The sequence below is a fragment of the Neolamprologus brichardi genome, chromosome 7 (genome assembly GCF_056152115.1).
Source record: "Neolamprologus brichardi isolate AB-2024 chromosome 7, ASM5615211v1, whole genome shotgun sequence".
NCBI classification, from domain to species: Eukaryota; Metazoa; Chordata; class Actinopteri; order Cichliformes; family Cichlidae; genus Neolamprologus; species Neolamprologus brichardi.
The window spans coordinates 18,711,488-18,724,443 of NC_142110.1; the positions used below are offsets into that span (position 1 = coordinate 18,711,488).

General features: G+C 40.6%; 1 protein-coding gene across 4 annotated transcripts in view; it reads left to right on the forward strand.

The window, feature by feature from the left end:
* Nucleotides 1–606: 606 nt before the first annotated feature.
* shisal1b (shisa like 1b) overlaps nucleotides 607–12,956 on the forward strand; it is a 39,087-nt gene continuing 26,737 nt past the window's right edge. For 2 of the 4 annotated variants that reach the window (XM_006782513.3, XM_006782510.3), the window contains exon 1: nucleotides 607–1,053. The gene's annotated coding sequence lies outside the window, so the exon portion shown is untranslated. Of the gene's footprint in view, nucleotides 1,058–12,956 lie in introns of all 4 variants that reach the window. The other 2 variants (XM_006782511.3, XM_006782512.3) reach the window with 2 other exon arrangements.

Below are 12,956 nucleotides of genomic sequence, written 5' to 3' on the forward strand. Positions count from 1 at the left end.
ATTTCATTTATTCATTGGTTTATCTGTTCAAACCCAGAGATTTCAGTTATCATGTTGACTAATGACAATATTTGCATTATTACAAATGAGCTCTTTTCTTTTTTTAGCATTGTCAGTACAACTGACTGAATGCAGAGCAGTATCAGATGATGGAATCATATATTAATCATGCAATTCTGTCTTCACGCAGTATATCAGTTAATTGCACATTTTCATTCTTTATACAGCCAAATTGGAGCGCTGTCTACCAAACATGCAGTTAGTTTGTGTATTGGTGCTGTGTGTGTCCAAAATTAAACTGCAGAGCATTCTTTGTCAACAGAGTAACCTCTGGACAAGCGATGTTTAGAGAGAGGAGATTAGATTAACGCTTGCTCAGGCGCTAATAAATCTGGAGTCGTGAATAGAGAGGGAGATTATGCGCGAAGGAGAGAGGAAGTAGAAGAGAGGGGATTTTCTTTTTAAAAAAAAAAGCACAAAACTGCTAGTAATTTCACCCATGAGAGAAGTTGAGCAGAGAACTAACAGGAAGTCTTCTCCCTCAAGAGGAAACCAAGTGTTGTTACTGTAAAAACAGCTGACCTCGTGCCTTTCTGTCGGGAAGGAATGCACGCAGAGGAGACAGACAGAGAGATAAACAGGAATCATACAGTACAGAGGATCACCCTCCAGTGCAGACGCACGGGCTCTCTCTCTCGCTCCCTCCCTCTCTCACTTTTTCTCTCACTCGCCCACTTAGTATCATTTCATCTCTCTCTCCCTCTCTCTCTCACCACACTCTCAGTCGCTGAGCTCTAACGGATGGGGATACACCGCCAAGGAGGACTTAGGGGTGAGAAGTGTGTGTTTCTTCTCTTCTCTGGTGTGTTTTCGTTCTCTTCCGCCTGGCTTCCCTCATGAGCTGTTAATTCCAGCCCTGGTCTTGAGGATGAGGAGGATCTGTTTGTGAGGAAGACGCAACAAAGGAAGAGAGAACAAGGAGCAACAGGGTGGCAAATTCCGCAAGCGGGAGTGAGCAAAAAGATCTTTTCTTTTTCTCCAGGCTCAAGCAAGGTTGGTAAGGGAAGCTTCTTGTTATTGAAATAAACAGTGCCTGCTATTATTGTTCTATGTCTATTACTTAGTTTAATTTCTAACAAGACATATTTAAAATATTTCCCTCCCTCCCTTAGAGCTTCAGTTAACTGTCCCTGCAGAGCATTTTTCTAAATTGAGAACATTTTATTTTTTTTAAAGTGCCTAGAAACATTTGAGTCATATTTCTTTCTAATAAAGCAAGTCCCCAGGTTGGATACTCAAGTGTCACTACAGGTCAAAACTACTGTGTAATTTCCCTAAGGCATACAGTACAATTCTCAGGTGGAGTCTCCCGTTAGCAAGGTGGCGGAGACTGAGCTTCAGGAAAAGGCGAGGACAGCTCGCTCTCATCGCCACTCCTCAGCTGTCACTTTACACAGGAGGCAATTAAGCGGGATTGGCAGCTGACGCTGCCGGTAACTTAGAAACAGGCGTGTGGGAGACACATGGTGGCACATGATAGGATTTAGAGGAGGAAGGAGATTCCTTTTGTTCGTTCACACAAAATCCTGCTCCTCTGTGAAAAATCCTGCTCTCGCCTGGGTGTCTGAAACCTGGCCCACAGGCAGCAGTTGCGAGCTTTTATGATTTTGCTCAACAGTGAACATTGTTCAAGTGTGTTTACTCTTAAGGGTATGTGCGTAGACAGAGTGCGCGTGCTATGTGTGTGGCTGTGTGTTTGTTCTAGTGTGGACTGGATGTATTGAGACTCTCAAGTGAGCCCTCACCTTTCATTTCCATGAGTGGAAGAAATTATTCAGTCAAACAAAAGAAGCAGAAAAATTATTTTAATAAACACCACACCTCCCTTCCAAATATTGTGATTACTCTGTGAATCATTGGGTACCTTTGGGTAATTTCTGTACCCTATGAATGAGCAGTTTTATAATTTGCATAAATAAATAGGCTCCCCAAGGACTCTGGCTTTGTTTAGCTTTTGCTTACTTACAATATGTGACTGAAAAGTCCCTTTGAAACCTTTGAAGAGCTATTCTGCTGACTATTTGTCACAAAACCTTCTTGCTGCTGTTTTCCGGCACTTATAGAAGAAGTGTGCCTTCAGATGCAAAGGTTGGCCTCTGTCTGGTGGCAACAAAGGGGCTCTGATGGAGGCTTAAGGGAGCCGATGAGCCATGAAGTTTGTTAAATATTCGGGTTTGATGGGCAGTTTGATTAAAAATGTATTCTGGGAAGACGCCAGGGAACAAAGTTCACAGTGTAAACACAGGTGGAGGCATGAAAGTGCAGTTGGTCTGGACTGTGCGTGTATGTGTTTTGACACATAAGAAGGGCTGTTGCATCAGCCAAAGTCTACCTTATATTCATTTCAGTGACAGGAAAGTGGTGTTTATATAGAAATCCCTAAAGTGAAACATTTTGCTCTTAAAAAGGATTGCCCAGCAGCACACTAGAGCTTTGTGTTTAGTCCTGGACTTCACATGTTTGCGTCACTCACACAAAGTCTCCTTCACAGGCAGGACAGGACATAACCATGACCGTCAGTCATTACTAGAGCACAATTTCCTCTGTCACCTTGTCTCAAGCGCACCCCGCCACTCCACTGCGCCTCACAGGGACAGCCATGCTGAGTCCATCGGTGACCAGCTGACTGTCCCAACTCAGAAAAGTCATTGACATTGAAAGGGTACTGATGTGTGCATGCTGCGTACAGTATACACACTCTTATTTCACCAAGGCATATACTTGAATACACACATCCGTGCACAAACGTAGACACACACATACACACGCTTACATCAGCAGAGGTGGAGCCAGCAGAGGCGTCGTGACCACTGGCTTGGCAGGAGTCCTCAAGGTGAAAATTTTTAGTGAGGAGCATTTCAAATTCAGAACAGATGATCAGACCGGTGTAGAAACTGCAGAGTAGCTGGCGGCACCAGATGCAGACAATCTTTTGGCAGAGGAAGAGTTTTTGGTGCCTGAGTCTCAGACATAAAAAGTCAGAGGCGCTGAGCTGAAATTAATACAACTGTGGTTATCACTGTGTTACGGACGCTGGTTCTTATCGCGGTCCAGATGAGGCACAAAACCTCAGCTATACGACCGTCATCACAGCACACGTAATCCAGCCATGTATCTAGACATAACAGAGTGCAGACAGAGAAGGTTATTTAGAAGTAAACACAAAGTCAAACGCCGTTTCAGAGTCTCTCTCTGGTCATTGCGAAATTGATGTTTATTTCCCACTAAACGGAAGAAAGCTTTGAACATTGAGCACTGAGCATAAAATACTGGGTAATATTTACTTAATATAAGCCAAGAAGCTACTTACCAGTTCTTTGCCATTAATTCAGTTCAATTCAGTTTTATTTCTGTAGCGCCAAATCACAACAAGAGACGCTTCACGGAGCTTTATATTGTAAAGTAATGACCCTAAAATAATTGAGATAAGTATACACAATGTCACAATTTAAACTCAATAATAAATCTTATTTGAATATCTTCTAATTGCTTCCCACATCCTTAATTCCAAAATAGACATATTCTGAATGTGCAAAGACAAAATAACAGCAAAAAAAAACCCTCTGAAGTGAACAACACAGACGCACAAAGAGGCAGAAAAGCTCCAGTGAAGTCAGCACCACTCTAGGTTTACAGGCGACTGTAACAGCTTGTCATGAACTACGGGTCAAAAAAAAGAAGCTGTCCTGCACAGTTAGGACAATGTTCATCATTTTGTACTTGCTATGTTTGATAAAACAACAGCAAAATTAAAAAAGAGTAAATGGGACTGATTGAAACTTACCTTAGTTAAGCTGTGGTCATAAAAGAAAAAAAATGAAAGGAAAAACTTTCACTGGTAGTTTCAGCTGTGAGTTAGATCAAACTCGTCCCTCTTTGAAGTAACCTCAATGTTTGCGTTAACATTGAGGTGAATTTCTGTAATACTTTTCTTGTTAAAGGGCAGCTACAAACCACATCGCTGCCAATTTACAAACCACATTGTTGCCTGTTTGACATTTGTGGGCAGAACACTCTACAGGTGGAAGTGGCCACATGAAGCGCACAAACAGGCCACAAAAAATAAAATAAGAATGGGAAAAAAAGGTTTATTTTCACACTGTATGTTTATGTAAAAAGTTACAGTTTTACCGTTAAGTAATGATGATTATAATCCCTGATTTAACTTGTTGAATACTTTGTCCAAACGCACCCAAGCATCACATTTTTATATTTTAGAAGCTGTCTTGATATTTTTGCCTCGACGGTTAAACGATTACCAAATTGTTAGTAGTAAATGCGAATACTGCTTGCGAGACGGTCTGTCTTTATTTCACTGAGAATTTAGTAGAGCCAATTTTAATGTTAGAGTGATGTGCACACAATCCTTTTCTTTCATTAGAAGTCAAATTACATTCTGACTGTAGGCCAATCTTACCGCACTTTCAACCCAAAGTAACTTCTGACCACATCATTCAGGTACGCTCGAGCATGAAAATCCCTTTGGACATTTTCTTCTAGTTTTGATTGCCTGCTATTTGAATCATTTCACTTCAGTGGTATTTAAAATTAAATACGTCTTTTAAAAAAACACCTAACCCAAAACACTGATCTACTTTTTACTTGCACGCTGAAAAGAACAAAGACTTCTATCTGATGTTCCAAGTGGACTCGATGCCCTTATCCACTACACACCCTGCAAAAAAGAAAAAAACAATCATGAACATTTTCCAGCTGTGAGTATAACTGATTAATATTGCAAACAGCATGCAGCAGTAGCAGCCAAATAATTACACTGTCCAACCCAAAATAAACAGCAACATGTAGTCACTCTGTGAGCTCAGAAATGTCTTGTTTTCCAATCTGTGGTGCAGAAAACTGCATTTATTTGGTTAATCCGGTCTGTCATCGATAAATCTCTCTGCATGGTTTACGCCGAGTTCCCCTGCCCTGTTTTGCCTCTGTGTATGTGTGCTTTTATGTATGTTTTATCTCCACATTCATCTGTTTTTGTGCACTTGTTAGTAAGACAGTGTGTGCAGTATGCATGTATACGTTTCTACAGCTGAGTGAGTAACAACATAACTGAGCCCTTGCATGTCCAACTTCCCCTCCATATCAGAATCCACCGATATGCAGGGGAGATAATAATCACCACTGAGATAATAAGCAGAGGCCTTTAGGGCAAAACATGGCCTGTGCTCATCAACTGTATGCATTCACTTTCCCTCTGTGTGGCCCCTGTTGTACTTCAATTCTGTAACAATGCCAAGGGCGGAAAGCCAGAAGTCTTATTATATTACTTCTAATATTAGTAGCTTGCTTGTAACTATCTGCATCCCGAACCCTTTATGTGGAAATAAACATGCACTTTTTTACTCGTATGCATAGGTGCAACTGGCAAAATGGCCCATTAAACATTCATTATTATCTATAAGCACTAATATGAAGGGGTGAGTTTAGTTTTTTTCCTTCACATCTGTGCTTTGCTTTGAGGTCTGTGCCTCTGTATTGTTTTTTTTTTTTGTTTTTTTTTTTGTCTTTTCCTCCCTCAAGGGGGGTGGGGGCGTTTGGCATCAGGAAGGCATTTCCTCTTTTTTTTTCAGCAGCTTCTGAAATTAGAGGCTGAAAGAATAATCGAATAAGAGACAAGCTGTTGAAATTCAGAAGCAGGTTCACCCAGTGGCTGTTTTGAATATTAATGCAGTGTTTGCTCTGTGTATGTGAGTGTATCTCCGGTCAACACAAAAGGGAAGAAAGAAATCACATTAATGCAGACTCCTTTGAGCATTAATCCCGCTGAAACAGTTAAATCGTGGATGAGGGATACTTCACAGGAGAATAAAGGAATACTTGGGGAAATCAGAGGTTGGGAAAATATTAACTTGAGCAGAGTCATTATTCAAATTAGTATCTGTGCATGTTTATTCCTGTACATAAAGAAAAGCCAGAATTTTTATATTGTAATATTGTCAGTCTGTGACTCCTTAGTTGAGGGTTTGCAGTATAGATATTTATATATCCTTTGGCTTTTAAACTCATCATATTATATGATAACTAAAAAAAATTGTGTCACCAGTCTGGTGTCTGATCATTGATTAAACAATGGACATCACACCACCGAGTAAACATCTGTGCATCCCTGCGGCCACAGTGACCTTTGAGCACATTCCCATGCGTTCATCTTTTAACATTTGCTCCAATTATAAAGAAATTCCCTCAAGATTTTTAAGAGATATTTGTAAACATACACGGCAGACCCAGTGGCATTTTGATGATTTTTATTAAAGCTTTGACGGTTGCTGTCCACAATACTCACAGAGCTGCAGCTCTCCCGCTGCCCACTCAACATTACCACAACAACCCCAACCACAGGACCCAGTACAATATTTAATTCGGCGGGGCATGATTGCGGATGCTGTGCAGGTGCGCCCGCCTCCTCTGCACGGCACCGCAGGCCACGCCCCGCCACAATATTAAATTTACAATAATGGGAAGATCTTTGGTATGAGTGGACAAAAGAAAAACAACCTCGGACCACAGCTCTCATTCTCAGAGGTAATCTTAATATTGACTTATTGACATTTATGCATGACCTCATACTTCTCAGTAATTGGTGCAGCAGCATCTGACCTCTGACTTTGCTCTTGTGCTTTAACGAAAGCACATGGATGCTTCATCGACTTGAGTTTAGCCTCCAGTTCCGCCTCTCCACCGCATCACCCGTGGATCAATGTTATGACGTGACTAATAACAAGTGGAAACCTGTGGTGATCAACATCTTTCCACATAAATCTGTGTTGTTATTTAATTACAATGTGTGATCCAGTGTATCATAAACCTGAGGGGAAGCTTAGTCAGTGAAATCAAACGTAATCTACTCAAAACCTAATCACCATCAGATCATTTAGAGATTTTGCGAACAAAACCATGTGTATTTACTACCACTTGAGGTGCGATGATTTTAAATTGCTGCACTCCAGCAACTTTCAACGAGCACAGTAAATATAAGAAAGTGTCTTTACACACTGTGCCTATGCTGTCATATAAAAGCATATGTTATTTCACAGTGTTGTAAATAAGCAGCAGAGAGAGGAAACTCTTAGAGAGTTCAGGCAGAAAGAAAACAAAACGGCGCTGCATGGGAAAAAAAAATCTTAATAAATGTGTGACACGGGAAACCAAAACCCCGTTTGAGAGCAGCGAAGAAATTTGGTTTAGGAGCATATTAAAATAACTTGCAAGTGCAAGTTGTTGTTGTCATGCACTCCATTGTTTTTCCTTTGCAGACACACAGCTTTTTATTTCTACTGTGGTAGGATTCCTGCAGTTTTAATGACGGCACCAGGTTTGAGTCCTGGTACAAATCTACATTTTCCTCACCTCATAATAGGAATCACCCCAAATAATTGGGGAAATGGAGAGCAGTGAAGTCTCCTGCTCTTAACAGTCTCCATATGTAACCGTATGCCTGCCTGACCTCCCTTCCTCAGAGGTGTTACAGGAAGAGGGAGCAGCTGTGACAGACAGCTGCGATGCGATTGGAGTGAACAAAGGGTTAAACGCTCAATTCAGACGCTTACAGATGATAACAGAGCCAGAGGTGCAGAAGAGCCTCTGTCACTTTGGCTCAACCATGCAGGAAAGAGAAAAAGCTTCTATCACCAGATAAAATGAGCGTGTTGAAGTAACGGTATATTATGCGCACTTTGTTCTCACAAAACAGTAACTTTTCTCATTGACATTAGTTAAAAGATTAAATAATGTCAAAATGTCACATATATAAAGAGCTAAATTTAACCCCCAAGTTTAGATGTAATTTTTTTTATGTGTTTGTGTGTGTGGGGAGGATTAGTTAAGCATTACTTAAAGTAAACGTGTTTTTTTGCAGGATTTCCTGCAACACGTGGACTTCTAAAGGTCTTTTCTACTCCAACTGAGCACTCAAAGTGCTTTTTAAAAAATATACAACATGTCTCATTCACCAAGTAACACAGACATACTAACATTTTTTCTATACCTAAGCACTTTGTTTAACATTCATGTAAATGCTCACAGTCACTTGCATGCAATGGGGGCAACTCAGGGTTCACTGTCTTGCTAAAGAATGCTTTGACATGCAGACTTGAGTAGCCTGGGAAATCCTATCCTGACTGGTAGACCACAGCTGCACACACCTTTTAATTTTTAAAAGGTACATGCAACAAAATCCTCAAACAATACCCCCATTATAAAAATGTCATTCCGTCAAATAGATCATCATTTTTATAAAGGCACTGGGACGGCCACACTAAAAAAATGACAGACTGTCCTCGGCGAGAGTATTCATGTGCAAATCTTTACTGTAGGTCATCCTCACTCAATGCCTTCCTTTTGGTTTGCCTTTTAACTTGTGGCGGTCCATATTGTTAAAAAAGAGAATATAAGCGATGCCGCCTTTTGTTACTAAGCAGAAAATGCATGAATATGGATTAAGAGGTGTGTGTCTGTGGGAGATTGGGCTTTGTTTCTTAAGTCGGCTACCACTGAGCCAGGGGCTTTTAAGAAAATGTCACGCAACCAATGCGTGTGTAAACATTTGTCTGTGTTGTAGCATCAAACATGTGCATATGTGCTCACCGTGCTGGCAGACATTACACACTATATAAAGCCTAAGTATAATCCATGAGTCATTATGGCTCAAATGACTGTAATTTTTAATTCACCACGATATATAATGCTTCACTATAATCCTTCTCGCCAATAATGACGAATATTTTAAATAAGCTTGATCGCACCCGCCATATTATCAGTGAACAGCAGCAAGTAACTCTTCATTCTGATAATAAATCCATTCACAGTCTCAGGAAATCAGTTCAACAGAAGCGTTTTGCAGACGTGTCGGGGCTTTTAGCACAAAGTTATAATATTAGAGCTTTGAGTTGAACTCAAATGGCATTTAGGGAGCACTTCAGGACATAGTAGGAAGTTATTATTCACAAAAATCTGCCAAACGTATGCAACCTGAGGTGAGTTCATTCTATGTGGGTCAAAAGCAGGACAGCCTCATTAATGAGGTGTAATATCAATACGATGGCCAGTCAACCAACACTTCCAATAACGATCGCTGGAATGGTTCACAAACCGTTTCTTGCGGTTTAAGATTTTTCTAACAGGCTATATAAACTGGCTGCCAAAACACCATTAGCATTTGGAAGGGAAGCAGTGGGGAGTATTATCCGTTCTCATCTGAGGTATTCTTGGCCACACTATGTGAAGGTCTGCATGACCACTGCCCTCTGCGACCTCCGGGTGATGCAAACGCGCCGGGTGTTTACAGTGTATCTGTAATGGCTATTTTGGGGTGAAGTCGCATGGGGTTTGACCTCTTAAGACTTTTGCTTGTGGGGGTTATCTGAGGGTAAAACTACCCACTTCGTTAAGTTCAGTGTGCTACTTTTGGATCTGACGCGACTGTAAAAGTCACTGAGGATTCGTGATATTTTCAAGCAGTGTAGGTTTACACGGGCAACCAAAACTTGTAAAGTAGCTGGGTTTATTGAATGGCGTTGAGTCATTGAGTCTGTAATCTTCTGTTTAAAAATCACATGGACTACAAATGGTTCCAACAATGTGCACGGAAATATGTTAGTAAACATAACCTTGAGTTTGTGTCTTTACCATTTATCACCATCACACATGGAACAAAAGTGCCAGCTTTAGGGCCAGTGTTGCCTCTTTGTCATTCTGGTCTGTGTAATTAATGCAGGCCAAAGGGATACAGCAAAGTGATATTTTTATATTTGTCATAACTTTCTGCTTCATTTTTTGAAATTCCCACTGGGATATTTGTCTGCAAGTAGGAGCTATTTTAAATCCAGGGTCAGGCGGATGATGATGGTGGGGAGCACTTCCAACGAAAAAAAAAAGGGAAAGAGCCCAGAGTGGGGTGTTTAAAACAAATCCAAACAAACAATGCTGGCTATTGTCTGGGAGATACTACCGTGTCAGTCTGCATCAGAGACACCAAAAAATTCCCCAGGATATGTCTCCCAAATCCCAGAGCCAAACAAGTCCAGTTATTCTGCATGAGTCACAGTCTCGCAAAGAAAACTGAATGCGAGTGCCAAAGCGCGGATGCGTTGACAGATGAGGACTTTGCTGCCTGCTGGCGGCTCTGAACTTTGATGGAACGGCAAGTGTTGGGAGCTGCTGCAGAACAATTCCTGGAAGGCGTTCTGTGGCCTTGAAAGTGATTTAAGGGTGACAGCTACTGTATCTCTGTGACATTAAGCAGTCAAACTCAAGAACACCCAGTCCTCTGAGTCGCTTGATGAAACCCAAATTCTCAAAGCTATAGCGGCAGCAAACTCAAATCAAAAAGAAAGTCTGAAACTGATCCCCGCTGTAGTTATTATTATTATTTCTTGTTGAAAAAAAAAAGATGAAATATGTCAAATGTTAGAGAAGATATTAAACAAAAAAAGCGGCACATCAAAAGCATAATAACTGATTGAAGAACTTTGTGAAAGACACCAAGCACTGCAGCTGCTTTTCTCATTATGCAATAAAGGTTTTATTAGTCGATACTTAACCTTAAGTGTTCAGTCCCTTCCAAATGCAGCATCAAGTGAGCTGGATTCATTCATACTGCATTACATAGAAACAAGGTCTTTGTTGTGATCTGCGTTATGTTAGATGAGGTTCCAAGAATTCTAATCCCCCCTGCTGACTTCAAGACCTTGATTGTATAATGAATTCAACTTATTAGACTCCAGTAGCTGTCTCATTAGTCCCCTCTCCCCATGCATATATTTATTGCCCCGCCAAAATTATTTGTGAGAGAATCACCCTGTTAAATTCCCATTTGGTGCAGAGGAGACCTTTTTTCCTGTGAGTTAGGGTTTCCCAGATTTCCCAAGTGCTTAAATGTACACTAATTAGCCTTTTCTGTGTTGTTTTTCTATTTTGTGTGACTAAAGCTTAAGAAAAAGTATCACATTCCTTTTCTCCAACCTCCAAAGTTGTGATATTAGTTGTTTATTCAACTTGAGATGTGGCTGGAGCAGTGTCGCGAGAAGCACTGAGCAGTGATCAGATGTGTTTGGAGCCACTGCTGGGGGAGGTTTATTTCCAGATGGATGCTAATATTGCCTTCCTCAGAAATACCAGCCAGAAGTCTTTCTATCTACAATAGATTAGCTCAACAATATAATGCGGTGCTGCCGTTTCTGCCAGGCGCTAAACTTTAAAAGCAAGTTGAGTTATAATTCTAGTTATACTAATGGGGGAGGGGGTGTTCAGACAAATACCTCTATTATTTTCCAATCTTGCTTTGTAATTCAAATTGATGATAAATTAAGGGTGTGAGATAAAGTGAACGTAGAAGGCAGAATTGTTTCCATCAACATGACAGCTCTCAGCAGGTAGATGCACTGTGTGCCTCCACAGACGCTAGTTTGATTACAGTTGTTCTCTCATCTTCTGCTTGTGTTATGCTAACAAACCATTACCAAGTCAGAAACAGAAACAGACCAACCATGCAGCAAGCTAGGTGCACTTCACAATAGCCGAGGTTATTATGCTGCCGTATCGACCAAACTCTCCACAACAAGCCCTATGGCAACACTGCTGTTTTTCCTCCCTTAGTATATTTAAGGATTTTAAGTATTCATTTCCTGTCCACCACATTGTGGGTGGTAATTACTACAGGCTACACTCTTCCTTATGTCCTCTGTGACGTTAAGGTCTCCCAGGCAACATCCAGGCTTTAGACGAAAACATGTTCCTGCCGCCTTTGGGCTTTATTTAGAATATTTGACCTGGAAAATTTATTCAGGTGACGGCTCATGTAAACCGAAGAAGAAACTCTGTTCATCAGTCAAATTCATATCTGCAGACCCGGAGCTCAAAATGACACAGCACAAATAAGCTCTTATTGCTCTGATCTATGAGTAGTTGTGTGAAACGCACTTGAATGATAAATCAAAAACAACCTTGTTGCTAATCTGACGCTTGCTGTATAACTGTAATTTTTTTATGTTTATTTCAACCTCTTGTGATTTATTGAAAGATATATTTAGGATCACTGAAACAGAAGATGATGGAGAAACTTGTCCTTTTATCTTGGTCGACTGGTTTACGTTACAAAATCAGAGCCACTGAGAGAAGCTGCTTTCATAACTGCTTTCAAGACCATAAAACTAAATGTCATGCTTCACTTTAGGTATTTAGATCCATCGTTCAGTACTGTTAAAGATGCGAGCAGCAATCTGAAATGCTGTCTGCAGCATCTCCCCAAACATACACTAAAAACCTCTTTTTTCATTCCTGAGGTCTGTCCTGGGTAGCTAACTCTATGCTGAAGCAGGAAAAGTTATGTTTTATAATAGGAGATTTATCAATATATATATATTGATGGACGACTGGGCTTTTTAGCTGCAAGCTTTTACATATCAGGACATAATCCAAAAAATTACAACATCAGATGTTGTAAAAAACAGAAAAAGCACCTTTAGCAGCATTAACTCGAGTTAATCATTTTGTGTATGCCTTCGATAGTCTCTTTTTGTTTTGTTCCACTCTTCTTTACAATGTAGAGACCGGCCATTGAAAAATGTCGGTGTAGTACTTTGACTCTTCTTTTTTTTTAGCCATTTTATTGTACATTTGGTGCTGTTCTTGGTGTCATCATCCTGTTGCATGACCCACTTTTTCCCAAGCTTTAACTATTAGACAGATGGTCTGCCATTTGACTCTGGAATATTTTGAAATACAGAGGACTTCATAGTGAACTCAAAGTGAACTCAGAGTGAGCCTAAAGCATCACCGTGCTTGATAGTTGGTATGAGTGTTGTTGTGGATATGCTGTGTTTTGCTTTCAGTAAACATGGTAAACATCAGTAAACATGCATTAAGGCCAGACTTCTCCACTTTGG